Source organism: Bactrocera neohumeralis, chromosome 3, assembly GCF_024586455.1.
Source record: "Bactrocera neohumeralis isolate Rockhampton chromosome 3, APGP_CSIRO_Bneo_wtdbg2-racon-allhic-juicebox.fasta_v2, whole genome shotgun sequence".
Lineage (NCBI taxonomy): Eukaryota > Metazoa > Arthropoda > Insecta > Diptera > Tephritidae > Bactrocera > Bactrocera neohumeralis.
Genome location: NC_065920.1, coordinates 20,788,978 through 20,811,420, shown reverse-complemented (window position 1 = coordinate 20,811,420; position 22,443 = coordinate 20,788,978). Strand labels below are relative to the sequence as shown.

The window sequence follows — 22,443 nt, the reverse complement described above, 5'->3', positions numbered from 1 at the left end:
TTTTGTCAAATTTCAAAAAAAAAAAAACTTTCTCAGCGCGATAGCGACTTTCCCACAGATTAATAATCTTTTTAAAATTTTTGTTTTAGATCAAAATTTGCGGCCGCAATCGTGGACATCGAGGTACTAGACACGGTGATTCGCTCTCGTGTTTTACTTCATACATTTGCTTGGGAACTATATATGTACGTATAACCAACGGTCTAAGCTTGAAGATCAAACCTAGATTACTCTTGCCTATAGGTGATACTTTGGGATCGGTAGGCAATTGAGAAGCAGTTCGCTCTCTCGTATTTTATCCTTCGCTCTATAAGTCGCTTATCGTTTCCGTCCTATTATACGGCAGAAACATGAACGATGACGAACTGAGACAAGAAAGCATTTGAAACATTAAGAGAACACTTCCCCACAAGCTCTTTGTAGCCGTATGCGTGAGCCATAAATATCAAAGAAGATGAAACCACGAATTGTATGAGCTCTACTGCGACTTGGGTATAGTTAAGCGCATAAAAATTCAACGAATTCACTGGTTAGGTCATGTCGCTTGCATAGAAGATGTTGCTAAAGCGAAAAGCTTCCCCGGTTGGAGAACCATGGGTGAACAATGGAAGCAAGGGCGCATGCAATTGAAGGACCAAGGAGGCAACTATCGAAGTTTTGTGGTATCGGTCCGGACCGACCCACAGTCGCAGTGCAAAGGAGAAAAAGATGAATGAAATAAATAAATGACACAACTAAGCTTTCTGTTGTAGTAATGGCTGCTCTACAGTTTAACAGTTTGGGACAGAATCTTGTTCTGGAAACCGCAACAAAATCCAACCGCTACTGAAGGCGTTACATGGGTTTCCTCGGGTAAAAAACATCCTTTTTCAGATTATTTTAATATAAAAATAGAATTATTTTCATAGAAATTTTGATTGTTGCAAACATACACTATTAACCAAGAAATTCTGAAATTTTTAGAAAAAAATATTTTAAACTCGATCATTGCGACGCCATTTCCGGTGACTTCTCGGAAGAAAGATGCGCACGCGCCAAAAAAACTAAAAATTGGATTTTTGGCAGACATTTTTGCAAAAAAAAAATTAAAATTTTTTGATATATTTTTGCAAATAACTATCATCGAAAAAAATCCATCGTCCAAATCCTTAAGAATTGTATCTCAAAGACCTGTGCAAAATTTCATGCAGTTAAGTTGAGTAGTTCTCGAAAAATCTTGCCAACTTAGGTCAATATTCTGGAGTTGTTGTAAAATTTAGTAAAACAATAAAAACAAATCCGATTTTTTGAAACCCGTAAACCAATATAACACATTAAGCGGACCATTACTGGTCATGAAAGGCGATCATTACAATCACATCAGTGGAGAATGGTCGGGATCGCATCGCGTTGAGTCGGCAGAAGCAGTAGTCAAGCCAAGATTGATCATCAGAAAGGTTTTACAATGTAACCAATGTTTATTAAGTGGTTATCGACTAGCTGTTGCTTCCCTATGGCTAAATTTTTAACTCGGATCTGTACTGTTAACAATTGAACCGACTGCTGGAAGCAATCGCTCAAAAACGGCCATCTATGGCTGAACAGGGGAGGAATAGTGTTCCTTCAGAACAGCGCCAGGACACACACATCGACACCGTGCTCTCTCTATAGAGTTGCATCGTCTATTGTACGACATAATACCTTAAAGAGAGGGTTTCTTTGTTAAACCGACAGAAAATGACAAAGCAGAGAGCAATAGCAAGGTGAACTCGTATGAATTTAATTTCTGAAAAAAATGTCTATTAAAATAAAATAAAGCGGGCGGCGTGCTGGGAGTAGATCAAGGCTTTGAAGATGTTCTAGCAACCATTAGCGCGTACTTCTGTCATTTAAGGACAACATGCCTAAGCTCGCCCAAAATAAAAGGTCAGTAAATCTCTAGCAATCAATAACGTTGTCGTTTCGATTTCCGGCGGAAACACGCATTCAATGTCAGAACTTCGCGTTAAAAATACAGTCTTCCCTCAAGAACATCATAATGCACCCCAAAACGTGTGCTGATTGAACGTCTAAATCGGAGATATTTTCTTGTATAAAACTACGGTATTAGACATTTTCTTTTTTCCACTTCTTTCCTAGTGTATTTTTGTTGTTGCAATTACAAACTAGCACTGTAATAGACTATGGCAAATTCCTCTAGTTGGAAGTTAGTAAATTTTTGTTAGCCGCGTAAATAACTACCACAGTAGCAACACCACCACCAACAACAACAACAGTAACAACAACAAGTGCAATAAAGAAAATGTAGCAACAGTAAATTGTGAAAAATAGCAACAACTGCAACGCGGCAGCTGCAGCAACAAGACAAGCCAAGTCGCGGCTTCTGTGCAGGATTTGCTAAGCTCAACAACAATTGTCGGCCGCAAGGCAATCTCTGTCAGCACAACATCACAGCAACGCAGCAGTGTTGCAAATATGGAAATATGTTCGGAGAATTGCAAATTACTTGCGTATGTGAGCAAAATAGTTTAATCCCGATTTAAAGGCATGGATACATACACACTACTCTTGCTCCACATACCTACTTATGTACAAGTATGCCTTATGGATACCTACCTACATATGGCTTATGCCACTTCATAAGCCAATGATTTCGATTCTTTACGCATTAGAAATTTGTATAATAATTTATGTGTATATGTATATTTGGGGGAAAAATTAAAATTTTCGGAACTTTTTTTTTTGAACTTTTAAATTATATAAACATTTTTCATGTTATTGTAGTTAATGAATGTGGATATTGTGGCAAACAATGTAAGAATTCTTTGAACACCATAATTGCCTAAGCGATATCTTAAGATAATATTATAATTCATAGTCAGCAAGGCTCGCAGTCTATAGAAGAGAACTTAGGAATATGCTTTAAAATCTAAAGTTAAAGTTTCTTTTTATAGGCGAGTGGCAAAAGAACGCTCAACTCAGCTAAATTTTTCTTAAATGTATTTCACGCCCTAAAGAGGCTGTTACCGACGAAAACATCAAAAAATCCCCAAAATAATTTTGAAATACCGTAAAGAGAAGTTTTTCGAGAGAGCTGAGACTCTAAAGATAACAACGGAGCGTATTGAATATATATTGAATGAATACTTGGGTATGAGAAAGCTCTGTGCAAAGTGGCGTCGTTTTTTATCGACATATGACAATGGATGAGACATGGCTTCATCCTTTCACACCGGAGTCGAATTGACAGTCGTTTGAGTAAGTCACTCCAAAGCGTGGAAAAAGGCAATAGTGGTCTGTATTTTTGGATGCGAATGGAATAATTATTATAAGACAGGAACGAAATCCCGGAAAACGAACGCATTTGTAAAATAAGGGAGTGATGTTTCGCCAAGACAATGCGCCGTGTCACAAGTGAAAGCTAGGGCAAAACCCCATGAATTGGGTGTCGAATTCAGAAGTAACCACCGCATTCTCCAGGTCAAGCCCACAGTGATCATTCCTATACTCATACCTCAAAATAATGCTCGTTGCGAAGAAAATTAGCAACAATGAAGAGGTTATAGTATAAACTGAGGCTTATTTAAGTCATATGTATTATAAAAATGGTATTGAAAAATTGTTTGACAACTAAGTGACGTTATCGCCCTCGTAGATAGCTGTATGGAATAATAAAATCTAATTTTATAAAAAAACAAAAACAAAAAAAAAAAGTTTCTATGTTAGCCTACGAACTGCTCAGCCCACTTGTTAAGCCTTCAAGTGCTTTCAGCAAATTTTGGTTATTTGCTTTCGAATAATTTTTGGAGCTCGCTTCTCTAGAATGTTGGAATGATACATTCGATATATGTAAGGTCATCAGCTACGTTGTCAAGCATCTCTTTCGTCACCTTTACTCGATGTAGTCTTTACAAAAGACAAAGTTTACCATTGGCACAATTCATACCCAAAACATTAAAACATTAACCACAATGTGTGGTGTGAGATTTTGACATCTTCAGCTATCCCTCTGATGCCAATACGTTAATTTTCTATCACTGTTTCTATAAATTTTTCGTTGTTAAGCCATTAACAGATGTAACTCGCAAGAAGCAAGTTTTCGACGACTTCACGACCTTCACTCAACACTTTGTGCCACTCAAATGACGTGATAAGGACACCCAAAATACTTCTCGGAAACATACCAATGAGAGAAGTTGAGTTTAAACTATCATCATACCGGGTGATGTTAGACGTTATTCATAATTTTCTAAGATTCTCTGACCACACTCATTCTCTAGTAACTTAAGAGCCTAGTATAGTTTGATCGACTAGTGTTGTTCAAAACTGAATGTTTGGTCATAGTCTAAATAAAGAAATCATTATTGCCTCTGTAACGAACTACTAAATAATGTTATGCTTTTGCTACATAATAAGCTAGTTCCTAACTTTCTTCCTGAAATTGGGAGTTTTTTTAAGGAGAGCAACATAGAAGTTCAAGAAGAATGAAATATGAGTATTGATTACTTTTTTATGACCGAAAAAATTATAATACCTTTCTGTTCTACTTCGGTTGGCAATCAGTTCATAGTTTAGAAGTACAAATCTTGAATAAACAAAACAAATCTTGAATAGACAAAAAAATTTTTTTTTACTAGTTTAGATTTTCGGCTGTGTAAGCTGACGCTGAACAACACCAAAAGGTCCGTTATGATCGTGAACGCCTCTCCGAGCCGTTCAATATCAAGCGAGGTTTCAGAAAAATAGACTCCCTATCGTGTGACTTCTTCAATCTGTTGCTGATTTCGTGGATAATTTTGCCTATCTTCGAACCAGCATCACTCTTCCCAACAGGTACTGCTTTGGACCTAGTAGGTAATTGAAAAGTAAAGTCCTCTCTCGACAGCACAAAGAGCAAATTCTATAAGTACTTCATTATTCCAGTCCTGCTGTTTGCTAGCATGAACAATGACCCATCTGATGAGTCTAACTTAGGAGTGTTCGAGAGAAAGGTTTTGCGGAAGATTTATGGTCCTTTGCGTATTGGAAACGGCGAGTACCGCAGTCTAAGGAACGATGAGCTGTACGAGATATGCGATGGCATTAAAATAGTTCAACGAATCAAGAGACAGTGCCTGCGTTAGCCAGGTCATGTTGTCTGGATGGAGAACACTTCAGCTTTGAAAGTTTACGGTGGAAACAGAGGAAGAGAAAGCAATCAGGTGGAGAAGCACCTGTCTGGTATCGAAAGGAAGAAACGACTGCCGCGCTGTCGTTAACTCGTCCCGATAAATCTGAATTTTCTTAAAAATAAAGTACGCTTGAGACTGCGATGAATACCATCGATCAACCATGGTATAAAACCGATTTGAATTTTTGCTTGTTTCCCAAACTGAAATTTGCCGCACCGTGGAACCCGTTTTCAGTCGATCGAAGAGATAAAACATAATTCGCAGAATGAATCCTAAAAGTGCTTATGAAAAGTGTTTCGAGGATTCGAAAAATCATTGGCATAAGTGTATTACATCTGGTGGGGATTACTTTGAAGGCGAAAAAATAAATATTTATGAATAATTAAATATTTTGGGTTTTATTTACAATTTCCGGGTACTTTTTTGTCACAAAATTACAAGAAAAATACTTTAACTATGTTTCGAAAATTTATAAAAATATTTGCATACAAAAAAATTTATTTAAAACAGAAACGAAAGAGAATTGTAGTAAATTGTCTTAATCATTTTTTTCTATTTTGTTCAATAATATTCTCACTACTACCAAAAGCACAAAGAACTCCTAGCAAGCATTAAATTGCTTCCCCTTAGCGCTGCAGAAAAAACGGCAACTAGTTTAGCACCGATAAAATGCAACATGTTGCACAAATGTGCATTTAAAAGTGCAAACAACAAGTGCGCTGATAATGCTTGCAACACAAGGAGACACACCTCAAATGGGGCCGTGTAGAAGAGCCACTTGCAAAAAATTACTAATAATAAAATTTTCTATTTACATTTACACTTTTTAATATAAAAATTGCGCGAAAATGCATAAAATAGCCATTTGCGGCAATATGGCGTCGCTGATTTAGCGCAACGCGCCACCAACTAACGGTACACGCCGCTGTCATTGCATTGCGTTTCGTTTTCGTTCATTTGTCTAGCAGTGCAACATTGCGAATATGGCGACACACACACACCGCCCGACGTCCGTCCGCCCGTCTGTCCGACGTAGAACGAGCGCAATTTATAATTTTATTATGTAAAATGTTTTTATGTTGCAGCGTGTTGCACTCATTTGTTGGCGCTGCAACAATGACACAAAGTCATTAAGTTATGCATATGTGTGTGTGGCTGTGTGTTGATTTTGGTGTTGTTGGTGTGCGTAGCGGGTAGTTTGCGGTGTTCTACTCCGATTCTGTTGGCAAAATATTGCTATTGCTTTGGCAAAATGGTGGCTTAGGAGCAGCGACTAGTTATAGTGCGTAGCTGCTGATGTCCCTATGTATGTGAATGTATATGCTACGTGGATCCGGGTGACTAACATGTACATGGCGTCGTTGTAATCGTTATGGCGAATTTAATTTGAAGATTGTTTGAACGAATGCAAAATGGCAAACAAAAATGGCTACATACACTGAGAAAAATTTTACCGAAATTTCGTCCAAAATTATTTACGGTGTAAAAAAAAGTTATTGATCGGATATGGCAATGATAGTAAAGAATCAGGCTTTAACTCCTCTCCAAGTAGTTCCTGCTAGGGTGCTTTCGCAGAAATCATCCCTGCAGTCAACTGTTTGGAGTGGAACCGCCTCCTAGGAGCATCAAGAGGTCATTCCTCAGCTAACGCCATTCACAGTCAAGCCATTAACACTTTCACCGACTCCCTCTTAGTGAATTGCGTACCTGGAGTCGTACCAAGGGTTCAAGTTACCGCGAATAATGAGAGTGACCCTTGCGCAGCTTCGTTCTGGATACTGTAGCAGGTTAAACTCCTAATCAGGAATAGACCCTGACATATCAAATATATGTCCAGGGTACAATTAGTCCCAGCATGATAATAGCCACCTCTTTGCATGCCCTGCAAACCCTACTCATCTGATACCCTTCTCATTTGGATCCGAACCCGTCGAAATAGCACATTTCCTAGGCCTACCGTTGGATGACGTCAACGAAAACTTATCTAAACTTACAATCTTAACGGTGTTTAGGTACCCGTTACAACAACAACATAAGCAGGCTTCAAGATAATTGATACTAAGTTAAATCAGCATCTCTGTCTCCCGTTTCTATCCGATTTCAGTCGACAACGTAGAATGCCAAGCTTGAAATATTTGTTTAGTCGTAGCCGGGGTCAATTTTAACTTAATCCCATAAACGCTTGACTTGATCCGAGTTTTTCGACTGCCGAGTTCGAGTAAGTACGTCAAGTGACCTCGATCTTCTCAATTGATGGCCTTTTCCAAGTCCAGCAATAGACCATTTACTCAGAACTCAGTCAATCCAAAATAGTTTATCTACAAAGTAATTAAAGTATTCAAGTGATTGGCTCCAAAGACCGGGCTATGAGACTCATTTTATTTGTTTCAAACTTATTAGATGAAAGCCTACAGAAACAGAATGTGATGCCGGTGGGATAGTGAGGCGATTACAAAGCTAGAAGCCATCGAACGTCAACCTCACCACTACGGTAAGCTGTCAAAATGTGCCGGGAATTCCTCCTCGTCGACGAAAAACTCGAAAAAAAACTTTATCAAAGCGCATCGACTAAGATGGCTTGAACACGTAACGAAATTGGCCAACAAGAGAAAGTGGAAGATCTCAATCAAGTTGGATTAACAAAATCAAAAAAGGCATGAAGAAGCTTCTCATAAAAACTTGGAAAAATCAAAACTTGAAAAAACCAGGATGTCTATCGGTCGGTGATTCGACACTTTATTTGGGAAAGCAATTCGTGGTGTGAAATCTTCTTCAATGACGATTGTCACAGATTGATTTAAGTCTGACCACATTGAGATTTTGATGTGCCCTATCCAGGTTCTCCAAAAGGTGCTAACAAGGGAGTATAACCTGACAAAAGTACACTATTTCGCATTGTTAAACAGCCGATTGGAAGTTCCGCAGGATGAGATGAATAGGCATTCCAAAAAATTACATAGATCATAACCTATATGAAATGTTGTGCATACGGAAATCATCGACACAATGGGATGTGTGCTTAATCTGCACAATAAGTGCAACCGAAAAATCGTGAAACAGCGGCATTTAAGAGCTATTTAAGCGCAATCCAAATGAGTTCATACATCGCTTCGTGACCAGCGACTAAAAATGGATACACTGGTATAAGTGAAAGGCCAAGAAACAGTTGAAACTGGGGACTTTACCGAATGAACCAGTTTCGATAAAAGAGAAGATGATCTTGTAGGCATATATTGAGATCCACATCAACTATATGGAGGAAGACGGAACAGTCGCGGTCATCTATTATGCCGAAATGAAGAACTTCGGCTCACGACTTCGCAGCCGTCACTGCCAAATCGATCTAAAGAGACTACAAATTTATATACCATACGCCGTATTCGCCAAATAAGAATCGACATGTCATCTTATAGTTTCGAAACTTGAAAAAGTTACTCGTTGGAAAAAATTTGTATTGAGTAAAGAGATTATTGCCTCTACGGAAGACTACTATGTAGGCCTTTAGAAAAGTTATTCCTCTCTAAGCAGAGAAAAACACCTATATGATCAGTTAGCCAAGACAATTTACTTTACTATCATAAAAAATTTCAACAGTTCAAATGATAAATTTCTCGCAGTGCGCTAATTTGCATACAAATACGTGGTACAGTTTTGTACATTCAACAACGGACCCGCTTTCACTATAGCCAAACATAAATAAATGCAAGCACTAATGTGGCTGGCGCACTGAATCGAGGGCCACCGAGATGCAAATGACGCGACAAGTGCAATTTGTACATTGCAGCAACATGCAATGCCACAGCGAACGTCAGGGTGTGATGTGGCATGCCACGGAATTGCATATGCAAATGCTTTGCACTGCTATCCCAATACCGGCCAATAACGCGGAATGGACAGGACCACCGAGTGGCGCTACAGATAGAAGACCAACGATGAGGAGGTGAAACAATAAAGGGGTGACTCAGTATATGTGGCCAGTTCTACAGTAGACAGCTCACTTAGGCGGCCATGAGTCCACTGGGACGCGCACAAATATGGCGTTCCAAAAATAGAAAAAAGTAAAACACATAAAAAAAATATTTACAAAGGTAAATAAAAGTGGACATTTTCTGGTCATCACTGCTTACGGCGAATTTTGGTTAGTTATACTGCCACGGAACTAACTCTACAGCTCTGTAAACATGTCAGTACATATGTAGTATGTAAATACTCGTGCGACGACTTCGAGCGGGTGCAAATGCGCGTTAATTATTTTGCGGACCCCAGAAAAGTAATTACTGCGATCGCAAAATGATATTATTTAAATGTGTCTGCCTTTCAACTCTCGGGGCGGTTTGTACTAGGGCAGCGCATGGCAGGACGTACAGCTTTGGGTTGGGTCGGTTTCACCACCACTATTACTGCTTGGTTAATTGTGGCTGCAATCGGTGCAGTAGTGCTGTTGTAATTACTTCATATTTTGAGCAAATAAATACGAAGAACTAGAGAGCCAGCAAATGTACGTGAAAGACAATGCTGGTTCTCTAGTTGACGCAGCCTGCCAGTCGTTATTAACTAGTCAGTGGCACTTTTAGTTGTTGAATGCATTCATTTTACGAATATTTTTTAAAAATTTCTTCTGACTTTGAATACCATATATCTCGGTATCTTTCTTCATTGAAAGCTGCATTACCACTTTGGGTTATATACATATTAACTTTCCCTCCGGCTTACGATTGGTCATGTTTTTTCATCGGAATAAATTTTCCTTTCGACAACTCGTCGATCCAAAACTGCCACATCGGCAAATTTATAGCGCATAATGCTGCCGAAAAAGTCTACGGTTACACGTTACGCCCCTTGGTAATCATAGCTTGGTAGCACGGAGTAATATCTATACGTTAGGTCTCAAGTACGACAACGAACAAGTTCTCAATGAAAACCGTAATTTATCAAAATATACTAAGAAGCTCAGTGAGTTTTTTACGAATGGCTTGGTTTAGGCTTGGCTTACTATAAAATATGTTGGTCTTCCGATAACGATGGGTGAAAAAAAAACTTATAGTATGTACATAGATGAGATATAAGCCCATTTTAGGAAAAAAATTCATTACAGGAGATGGCCATTTATATCTGCTTTGGAGGTTTAAGTACCCGAAACACACATTTACATACATATATTCATAAGGCTATAGCTTAATGCATAAAATGTTGAACTCAGTGGGTAACTTAAAGGCTGGATTGAAAACACAAAGAAAGATTTTATTAGAAGAACATACATTCTACAAAGTAAAAACGTTGATTTCAAAGAATAGTAAATACGTAGGTTGTCTTTATATTTCGGGATTATTTAACAAAAATAAATATTAAGGGGTTACGAATGGGTTTTCGATTTTCAAAAAAACAATTTTTTTTATTGTCTTAGTAAATTCTACAACACCTTTAAAATGTTGTCTTAAATTTTCAAGTTGATCCGATAATGGTTTCGAAGATACAGCCTTAAGAACTTGTGTGCTCGAGACTAGTTAAGCCAAGTGCCCATCTTTAAAAACGTTTTTCTCGAAACTGTGTTTTTGAAGTCAATTGACAAAATTTCTAGAGAACTACTCAACCTATTTTCATGAAATTTTACATAGGTCTTTAATATAAAATTCCTAAAGACTTGGATGAAGAATTTTTTTCTATAACAACTATTTCAAAAAAACGGCGCAAATTTTCCACAGAAATTTTCAATTTTTTTTGTATTTTTTTTCCTTCGTCAAAGTTCTATGTTAAGGTTTTAACTAAAACACGTGTTTTTCACTTTAGATGATCCTGTAAGGAGTTCTTCTGCCAAGGCGGGGGCTCTTTTTTTCGAGGGGTTACCGGAAATGGCGTCGCAATGGTCAAGTTTAAAGATTAAAGATCATATATATGTATGAGCAAACCGATGAAAATAATATCGGTGGCAACAACTCCAAATGATATTTGGTAAATTTGAAAACGTGTACCATACATATGTATGTATAGTATATGTATATTTTGCCTATAACAATATTCGCGCATACGATAGTATTTTTCAAAATATTGGCCATCTGAAGCTATAATTATGCAAAAACGATTTCCTTTTGTAGGGTTGAGCACCGTTTTCGACATCACAAATCTTCTTGCAACGACTCTAGGCTTCAATTCATAAAATGTTTATATGGTACAAATCTCTTTTGACACATTCATTTACATATGTAGCTAGATAAAGAAGAGCTTTTCTTCAAAAAAGTGACATACTTATGTATTTATGTATGTATGTATACTAAAGTGACGCCATATCTTGGCAAACTTCACTAGTTAACATACATATGTATGTTTTTATAGACCCAGACCATGAATACATCAACAAAAATAAGTAGTTAAAAACGTATGTACATATATGTATGTATAGTAAATTTCAAATAATAATTTCCATATCCAAATAATTACTTACCCAAATAATAATTGTGTTAAAATTCCACCTTTACTGATCAACACATCCACAGAAATTATACTTTCTTGACACAAATTACACTTTTCAATAAATCTTATTTTCACACACTTAAAACCACAAGCAACTTTTCTTACGCCGCTGAATATATACATCTATACACATATTATGTTTTAGCAAACATTTTCACACACTTAAATATTAAAACCACGAGCTTTTCTCTTTATTACACTAACGATTTATTGCACTTTGACAAAAACAACACGCACTTACATAGTACATATAACAACACAAAACAGGCACGAACCGTACTGCAATAAACTTGCACAAACATGATCGATATCACACATGCACTTTTGCAGGAATTCGCTTTTCCTTACACATTAACATAACTTTTATTTAATGACATTTTAACACTTTTCACCTCAAATTTTAAGCAAATATTTTACATCACCTCCGTATAATAACTTTAACAACACTTTAGCACAATTTAATATATTTTTATTATGCTTGTATTTCACTAAAGTTCGCCAAACACCACACGTCACAGCAAATTTCGGCACGAACTGATCTCTCTCCTTCTGTTATTTGCTCATCCACACGAAAAGTAACAGGTGCGCGATCTCGTACGTCGTCAATTGTAATTGTTGTGCACCATAGCAAAAGCAATTGTCATATGCGCGAATGCTTACATATGTACATATGTATGTATGTTCATACCAACATAGGAATATTGGTGTGCGTATATACGTTATTGTAAATCAAAGCAATGACTGTTATTGAGTAGGCAAATTGTGAATGAAGAGAGGCGAATAGTGCTTTTCATTAAGGAAACTGTTGTAGCTTATAGGGAAAAGAGGTTTAACATTGCAAAAGCAAAATTGATGCGTCAAAATGCGTTTCTATTACCAATGATTGCCATTTAATTATTATTAATATTGAATTATTATTAATGTAATGTGGTATTATAATTTTCATTGTGATTATTTTTATCATTTCTATCATCATTAATATTTTATGTTATTACTCATCATTTCTTAAACTCATTGAGAAAAGTAAAAATATTTGGATGTTAATATGAAAACTATCCTTGAGTTAGTCCTAAAAAAGTTTCACTTTAAAAATTTTAAGTCTGACTTTTCAAACATCGATACTCTTAAAAGAATAAATCGTTACTTTCAATGTTTAAGGTTAGACATAAAAAAAAAAAGATAAATAACAAGTCTGTGCTTTTCGAATGTAACTTTATTAATTATCACTAATTTACGAGCTTGAAACTAATGAGTGCAAATATTCATTGTTGTTGTTATTATTATTTAAGGGAAGAGAGAATTTTTTATAAAAAAAAAGATTACAGGAAATACATATCAATTAGCAGGTATGGAAATGATGAAATGGGAAAGAATTTTTTATTGTCTTAGTAAATTTAACAACACTTCTAGAATATTGTCCAAAATTTTTAAATTTATCCGAGTAATAGTTTCGGAGATACAGCCTTGAAAACTTGTGAGCTCTATGATGTAAAGATAGACGATCCAGCAACGAGTCGAAATTATTAAAATTTACTACCGAAATTCGGCGCCAGTGGTCTCAACTTTATTAATAGACCGCCAGGTAAAATTTTACAAAAACGATTTTCGAACTAAAAAGTTGTAAATTGTGGATGTGAGGTGTGTTTAAGAAATTAGGCTAATTTTTAAATTAAAATTTGGCTGGTTTGAAAAGTCCAACAGTCAATTTTATTATGTAATATACTTATTATACAAGCCACTGAAGTACAACAAAAATTTCAGCTCTAACATTGTTTACATTGCCTATAGTAGCTGTCGAGGGATTTGAAGTATTTTTCTGATTTGTTGCTATTTTTTTTTGATTTGTTAAACGAAATGGCTCAAAGAATTTATTTGCAAAATTTTGGCCAAAAACAATAATGTAACGGTGCCCCAGTCCACATATTCGTATTTCATGTGACTCTTTTTTATTACCAAAAATTAGACATAGCTGGCATTAAAAGTGCATCGCTGAAAATCTATGCCAAAAATCGAGCTGAAGAAAGGTTTCGACGAACGAAAACAGCGCTGGGCATAATTGCATAATATCGAGTGAGGACTATTTGAAGTATACAATCTTAATGTAGACCTTTTTTCTTTTTGAAAAAACGAAAATTCCCGTTATTTTTTCAACACTCCTCCCATATGGTGCCCTTGATAAATAAGTAGCAATATTGAATATTTTTCTTAATTTCATTCCGAATAATTTTAATTTTATTATTTTTTTAATTAAGGGGGAGGATACCTTTAGAATTGTCAAAAATTAAAACTTTTTTCGGCCTAATCAATTGAAAAACTATTCAAAAATATAGTCCCCAAGTTTCTTTGGCTTACTTCGAATATTTACAAAGATATAGGGGGCAGAACCACTGCATACTGCAAAATGAAATACATTTTATTGAATACGAATAAAATTAGAGCAAATTATTTAACAAACTTTCGATATTTATTATTCAGACCATAAATAAAAAATAAGATCACCAATGGAACAGTCTCTGATAATAAAAATATGATTCTTCTTACTATAATCACCCACAATCAAAAAACCTGGTTTGTTGTTGTGATATGAAAGAGCAAAATCCTTTCCCTCACCTAATAGGTGAACATAATAAATAATAATCTACATACATTTGCATAAATTTGCCACCAACACACCAGGCGCCCAGTAAAGAAAGTTACGAACCACTGAAAAACAAAATTTGCATTGTTTTGATTTCTTACACAAACAATTAATCGTTTCGTTATGTCCACCCATTTCCCCAAGTGGAATGCATTTTAATTTCGATTTTTTCACCTATTCCCCAAAAGGAATGTAAGAACTGTTATTTTGGAGCAGTGTATTTGCAATGTTTCTATTTATATATGTATATACATTGCGATCGTTTGTGATTGCGTGGCGTTGCCAGATCTTTCCAAAGAAAGAACAAACTGTCAAGCTTTTAAGATCCACAGGCATTCATTTATGAGCGTCTGGTAATTAAGAGGCATTATGCCAGTAAAACTAACAAATCACCTTATGGGTTCTTATGGGCGCTTGGTGATTTACGCTGATTAATTATTTTACATCTTCACATATATTTTTATAAAATTATCCTTCAGCCCATTTATGCACTCCTAATATAATTTCAGTATTTTTCAATTTTTAATTTGCCCTATTTATTATGGGGTGGGCGTCGTCATGTCATCATCACCCCAAATACAAATAAAATCTATTCCCAATTTGTATAAGACTCCACTCTGCCATACCAGGCGAATAGAAAAATTAGTTGACCACCTGTTTGCATAAGCGATCGGGTGATTAGCGCACTCCTACAATAACAATTGGATCTAGCAATTTGCAAACACAAACAATTCCGCGTTCCATTTACTAAATCGTATCCTTTCAACATACATGCGAAATCTACGGTAGTTTTTCACAGTGTTGTTGCAGCAGCCTGGGTTCATAGGAGGATCATATGCATAACAACAAAGTACTGCTGGAGAATTGACAAACAGAACAGCTTTTGGATTCTTATGGGCGCTTGGTGATTCACGCTGATTTTGTACAAATTAGTTATTTTTTTGGAGGGAGGTCGTCACAAAAAAAAATAAATTTTTGCAAAAATTTTCAAGAACAAACGATTCTCAACTACCAGGTGAACAGCAAAGTAAATCAAGTAACAAAGTATCACAGCATTAGTATATGGATCGTGTTTTTGAATGTTTTGCGAAAATCTAGCAACAAACACCTGTTTCATTTTCCAGCATTTTCATATATGTTTGTATATTTCTGGAGTACTAATCGTTCATATTCATATATATTTCTTGAAAAGTATCCTTCAGCCCATTTATGTGTTCCTAATATATGTAATTCCAGTATTTTTCAATTTTTAACCTGCCTGTGGTTATTTATTATTAGGGTGGATCCGCCCTTTATGATGCAATTATAAAAATATAAATTCTAAATTTGCTTACGACTCCACACTGCGATACCGGGCGCGTAGAAAAATTAGTTAGGCCACCCTATGATCAGTATTTCTATAATGCGATCGGGTGATGAGCACACTTCTACAATAACAATTGGATCAAGGCAATTTGCAAACACAAACAATTATGCGTTCCATTTACTAAATCGTATCCTTTCAACATAGATGCGATATATACAGACCTTTTTCATTGTGTTGTTGCAGGAGTCAGCGATCATATGTGGATCGAAGAATGTATAACAACAAAGTACTGGCAGCGAATTCACAAACAAATCACTTTCTAGGTCCTCTTGTTCGCCTGGCTATTCACGCTGATTTAAATTTTTGACGATTTTTGGAAGGCCGATCGCAAAAAAAAATAAATTTTTGCAAAAATAATAAATTTTCTACGAACAAACGATTCTCAACTACCAGGCGAACAGCAATTTAAATCATGTAACATCATGTAAATATATTTACAGCACCAACATGCCGATCGCTGTATTTTTTATTTCTAACAACAAAACACCTGTTTCGTTTTTCAGCATTTTCCTTCATAATCAGCAGTTATGCAGTGTCGCCAGAGCACAAACAACACATTGCTCATGCAGTTATTTTTACGCAGTGTTGTTGGGAGCTTTACACTAATATTCTCTAATAAAAACGTAATGTTTCATTTCCGTACTATTACCTGTCGGAACAACAATAAGCAATCAGACATTTTTTTGCTACTGTTTTGTTGTTATCAATTAACTCTTTGTCCTTTTCCTAATAGAAAACACAAAACAACAAATAGCCTAATGCTTTCTATGTTCGCCTGGTTATACGAAGGCGCTTCGCTGCTTTAATTCGAAGTTGTTGAACTGAATAACAAACATATGAAGAGAGAAGAGGAAGAGACAAATATTAAGAGGCATCCAAAACATGCATATTCTCTTACTATGTTGCGAGAGTTTAATATGTATTTGGTATGATCATAGTCAGTTTTTTCTACTTACGCCTTGACATAATTTTTTTAAATTGAAACCATTTTTTATGATTTTATTAAAAAATATAAAATATTTTTTTTTTATTTCTTTAATATTGTTTATTATTATTTTTTAATATATTTAGAAGAAAAATATTACGTATAAAAATAAAAGAACAATTATTTTGTATTTTTGGATACTGTACAGGATCGTTGGATTCCATAACTTGTAGTTTATGGTACGGTGCTTTCACAACAAAATACGCCATAGAGCATCAGAAGTTCTCGCATCTTTTTGTACCTGTAAAAAAATAGAAAAATTAATAGAATTTTTTTTTTTATTTTTATAAATTATTTGTACAATACTTTTTTACAAATAAATATCTAGCAGTTTATCGGCTGAAAGAAATTTTATATATTTGTATATATTTGAAATATCTGTGTATCGCTTTTAAGAGCATATTAATATTACATAGGTTTACGGGTTTCAAAAAATCGATTTTTTTTATTGTCCTATTAAATTCTACAACACCTGCAGAATATTGTCCAAAATTTTTAAGTTGATCCGAGTAATAGTTTCGGTGATACAGGCTACGTGCGCCGTCTTAAAACGCGTTTTTATCGAAACTGTGTTCTTGAAGTCGGTTGGCAAGATTTATCGAGAACTATTTAACCGATTTTTTTTTACCCGAGGAAACCCATGTAACTCTTCAAGTGATAAAAGATCTTAAAATAATATTTATGTTTGTGACAAAGTAAAACGATAATAATATTGATAAGTATAGCTGTATAGATAGACTAATGTCGATCTACCTTTCCACCCCAAGAAGCTGCGCAAAACAAAGACCTTTTTTGCGAATTTATTTCTTAAATACGGATTGAGTAATTTTATTCGGACCTTTTGTGCATTATTGAGCATACTTTTGACAATATAGAGTAATTTTTTCATGCAGAAATATTGAAGCATAAGCCGGTAACAGAGCTTCTCCGAGAACATCTTGACAAAAAAACACTTTGCGGTGTTCACCATAACTCGGCTGGAAATTATCCGAAAATAAAAAACCAAGAAAAGTTAGTCAAATTATGATATAATCAAATCCTCCACCCCATCATTCTTTAATAATTTTTGTTTTTCATTTAAAAATGTTGGCGGCCATTTAAAGTGAAAACTGTTATTTTCTACTAAAAAATTCCGCCATTTGTGGGTGGAAAACACGAAAAAAAATTACTAAAAATGTGTACAAAGTTTGAAATGAATCGGTCAAGCAGTTTTGAAATGACAGTGAACACGGACTTTGAAAAAATAGTTTTGAGAACTTTTTTTTTACTATGAAAACCTGAATTAAATATAAAAATATGGAAATATGTAAGAATTTGTCTCAAATTTTGTATTTCTAATCAAATTACGGAATCTTTGTGAATGCTGGAAAAGCCTAACAGTGATTCAGTTTTATCAAAACCGCAAGCCCTCGAGTGGTACAAAGTCTACAAAGACGGTCGTGAGATTGTTGAAGACTCACCTCATTCTGGACGACATTCGACTTCTTCAACTGATGAAAATACTGATGAAAAGTGGTGAGGGATATGGTGCTTGAAAATCATTAGGCAAATGTTAGAGAGATGTGAAGAAAGCTCGAAAACTCTCGTTCGAATTATTTTGCTGGATATTTTGGCTACAAAACGCGTTCTTGTTCGACTCTTCCTGATAAGGTAGAATTTACTTCAAAAATAATATTCGAAAATTGGAAAAATCGTTGGCATAAGCGTAAAATAACTAGTGGGGATTGTTTTGGAGGCGATATTGCATTTATTTCTCGAGCAGAAGTTCTCAATGTAAGCTGGTGAAGCATAAGTTATATTAAAATAGTTATAAAACGAACCATGATGATAGGGTTTGATGTCAGTTCCGACGAACTTCCCACTATACGTTTTTTTTATTAACGATCGCCATACGGCAGGCAATGACAAATGTCTCTGATGTAGAATAAATGTAGCCATGACAAAAGACTGCCATAAAATTATATTTTAGTTACTTGTAGTTGATTTACACTCGTTCATAAGCAGCGCCGCACATACTTTGATTTGAAAAGAGAAGAGCTGGCAGGAATTATTCAAAGACTCTTGCTCCATATTTTTAAGACTTGATATTAATTGAGGCTTCAAAATGGTAGCCATCCAAATTATTACTTTCCTTATGTTCTTTTTTTAAGTATAACATTGCAGAAAATAGCGAAAAAGTTGCTAAACTCCCGAAGAAGGGCGACTGTGGCATGCGCCAAGTCATCGCTAACAAAGTCATTGAATAATGCCTTGGCCTTTCGCCCGAAAAGTGCACCCGAAAAATGTGAAATTGATGCAAATAAATTATGCGCCAGCAACGAGTTGGCGGCGTGGCCAAAAAAGGTGCAAATACTTAAGTATTACTTGGCGACATACAACAACAACAACTGCAAGCCAAAGCAATAAAAATAGCATTTGAAGAATGTGCAACATATGGCTGGCGGTGGCAAGTAGTAGCTGTAAGTGAGTTGCTAGCGGCGCAAGAAATTTTATAATGCATATAAATTTGTTATTGTTCGTAGTTATTGGGGCGAGGGTTTGTGCATATATGTGCGTGTGTGTGTGTGTTTGTGGCGCAGGTTGTTGACATGGCGTGCTTAACACTTTGATTTATTGTGCGAAATTACGTTGCACGCTCCAAAGACGGCAGCCGTTTGCATGTATATATGTATAACATGACGTATACACATCCAAGCATAGAAAAGTTTGAGTTTCTTAGAAAAATATCGAATTTATTTGCGCGTGTGTGTGTGTGTTGCAAGCGCTTCGCGACATTTTCGGCATTACTTATGCGCATTTTTAGACCGTCACTGCCATTAACAGCGTCGCTACCAACACATGCGTCAGTAGGCATGCTCACACATACCATATAGTATATATGTATATAAATATATAAATTATAAATGCGCTTCTTGTAGTCAACTCGCCAAGCCAGTGAAGCATTTAATGCGAGGTCGCCGCCACCGCTTGGCTTCCAATTTTACTTTTGCTCCTGCGCCACACTCTTGCAGCCCACCCCCGACACCTTAGTATATGTTCGTCCGTTGTTAACAAGTGTAATAAAATTGTATTTATGTGCGCACTCTTTAGCCCTCGCTATCTTTACTTGAGTCATCTTTCACATATAGTATGTAAAAGTATGAGTTTGTGTGAGTATGTGTTGAAGAATGTGTGAATGCCACATTATTGTTGTTAGAGGTGCAAAGCGTAAGATTTATGTTCATATAATAAAGTAATTCTTTCGAAATTTTTGTATAATTAATTTGAAAGCCATGGTGTGGAGAAATTAGAAGAGCAGAAGTAGGGCTCAAGGATTAGCATAGAAGTACAGCAGTTTCAGCACTTAGGCTTTCCTTTTCATGCACTTTGGATAATTTTCTTAATAAACAAGAAAAACTGTCACACTGAAGCTATAAAATTCTTCAAAAATACAAAAGATTCCTTTCAAGAACTTAATTTCAATAGGTGAATTTGTATGGCAGCCATATGCTTTAGTGACCCGATCAAAACAATTTCTTCGGAGAATGACCCATTGTTACAGGCGATAACCCATGCCAAATCTTTGAAGAAACCTCGTCAAATAAAAAAGCTTTCCATACAAGCTCCTGATTTCGATCGTTCAGTTTGTTTGACAGCTATATGCTATGGTGGGCCGATTAGAACAATTTCTTCGAAGAATAACTCATTGCTTTAGGCAATAACTCATGCCAAATTTCATGAAGATATCTCGTCAAATGAAAAAGTTTTCAATACAAGCCCCTGATTTTGATCGTTCTGTTTGTAGGGCAGCTATATGCTATAGTTAACCGATATCGACGGTTCCAACAAATAAGCAGCTTCTTGGAAAGAAAAGAGCGTGTGCAATATTTCAGATCGATATCTCAAAAACTAAGGGACCAAAAACGTCAGCAGATACATTTTTACATGGTCTACGACGTTTCTTTCTCCGTATTACAAGCCTCGTGGTAAACTTAGATTGAGAAGCAGAATTCTTAAGAAAATCACATTAAAAACTTTTTCAGAAAAAACGGACTTACGTCAAGTCTTGTGGAAAGCTTATCAATAAAATTCCATTGAGTAAACATCATATGATACCCAGTTAAATAACTAAAAGGGAACGAAATAAATTACAGATTAGCTCGTCCAAAATCGGTCACTAGGGACATTCAGCTTTTTCCAAGGCTCCTCCATTGAAGTAATGGATGAAAGCGGATCATCTTAGGTCTTGAAACATCACCAATATATTGTGAAAAGTATCATTATAGTGAGGATGCTGTTCAAAGAGAAACTCAGTAACATGTAAGGAGTCATCACTGAGTACTACGGAATGTCAATACTCTTTGCGAATGCTTATCCAACGGCGTGTTTGAGTTGGAATACTTTCCATCACTCTCAATTTTCCAATCAAATATCAAAAAATTTATCAAATCCAGTGAGATGATAATCGGAGATGATTAGGACTCATAGGCTGATGGAGATAAGGTGGCTTTTCCTTTTTGAAAGGTAAACAATGATTTCAAAACTCTTAACGAACTGGCTACAAAGAAGGTATTAGGATTGGGCATTTCATTAAGCAAAAGGGCATCAGTCCAAATTGAAACCATCGCATATCTGGATATCCTGGTCAGATTGAACTCAACTACTTCATAGCCGCAAGGTTTTCGCCACTTACACCAAAGTAAGGTCTCAGTTGGATGCCTAATCATAGCGGAATTAAGCAGAACTTCCAACGTTGTAAGGTTGATGAAAACCTGAAATATTAGCTGATTGACTGGGAGTTGATAAGAGTTCTCTTTCGGTGCATTCTTAGAGAACTGTGTTTCATATAAGATCAGCGAGCGCTATCCAATCGTTGTGGGGTCGCAAATCCAGCTGATCCGTCATGAAACTGAAGCGGTCGTTAGCGTTTCTTAAACTCTATAAGGTAGAATTTGGGCATTATACAAGGTTCCTTCTTCTTCTATTTCTTTATTGGCGTAGACAACGCTTACGTGTTCCAAGTGTAGCCAGGTTCTTCTTCAACTGGTCTTTCCAACGATGTGCTTCCCCCGGCGGGTACTGCGTCGAATACTATCAGAGCTTGAGTGCTTTATTCTATCCGGACGACATGACCTAGCCACTCGAAGTTCCTGCGAGGTCGAGGTTCCTACAAGGGGAAAATGACACCTAAAACCCACTGTGGAAGTTGTCAGTAAAAAAGTGTGGTGTAATCATTTCACCACTACTTTAGACTGTCTTACCAGGGAAGGGATCTGGTTCGAGGAATTAGTCGAAGTATGAACCTTTCATGTGGTTTAAGAGGTTTCGCCGATATAAGAAGCTTTATTCTTGCTTTTTCAACAACCAAATCCATATAAAATTTCCGAAAGCAAATACTATTCAGTGGCATGTGCTCACTAGGATGTTAAAGATATGAGAAAGATGCCACTAAATCAAAAGCGTGCGCATCCAAGTATTGACACTCTTTACCTCTGGAACATATTTTCGAAAAGCATTTACATCTCCACCGCATTGCATTCGTACCATGCAACAATTACACATTTTATTGAGTGTTGCAAGTAGACAAATATGCGTAGAACATTGCAGCATGCAGTAAAAACATAAATTCATAACTTCGATAAAATCAACTAATTACAAACTGCACAAAAGGATAACGAATGTTCAACAACAGCATTGCATGAGATGTCCGGCAAACAAAGGACAATGTTGCATGAGCATGTTGCACGAACACACACACACGCACAGAACGTAAGACACTCATTGTTGAATTGCAGTGAAATGTATTTTCGTGCAACAGAATGCAGTGTATATGGAAAGTAGATGTGAGTTGGTTGTG

General features: G+C 36.1%; 1 long non-coding RNA gene across 1 annotated transcript in view; it reads right to left on the bottom strand.

Moving 5' to 3' along the window:
* Positions 1-531: 531 nt before the first annotated feature.
* Positions 532-22,443, bottom strand: part of LOC126752347 (uncharacterized) — a 453,313-nt gene continuing 431,401 nt past the window's right edge. The window contains exon 4 of the long non-coding RNA XR_007665986.1: positions 532-543. This is a non-coding gene — a long non-coding RNA (uncharacterized LOC126752347). The remainder of the gene's footprint in view (positions 544-22,443) is intronic.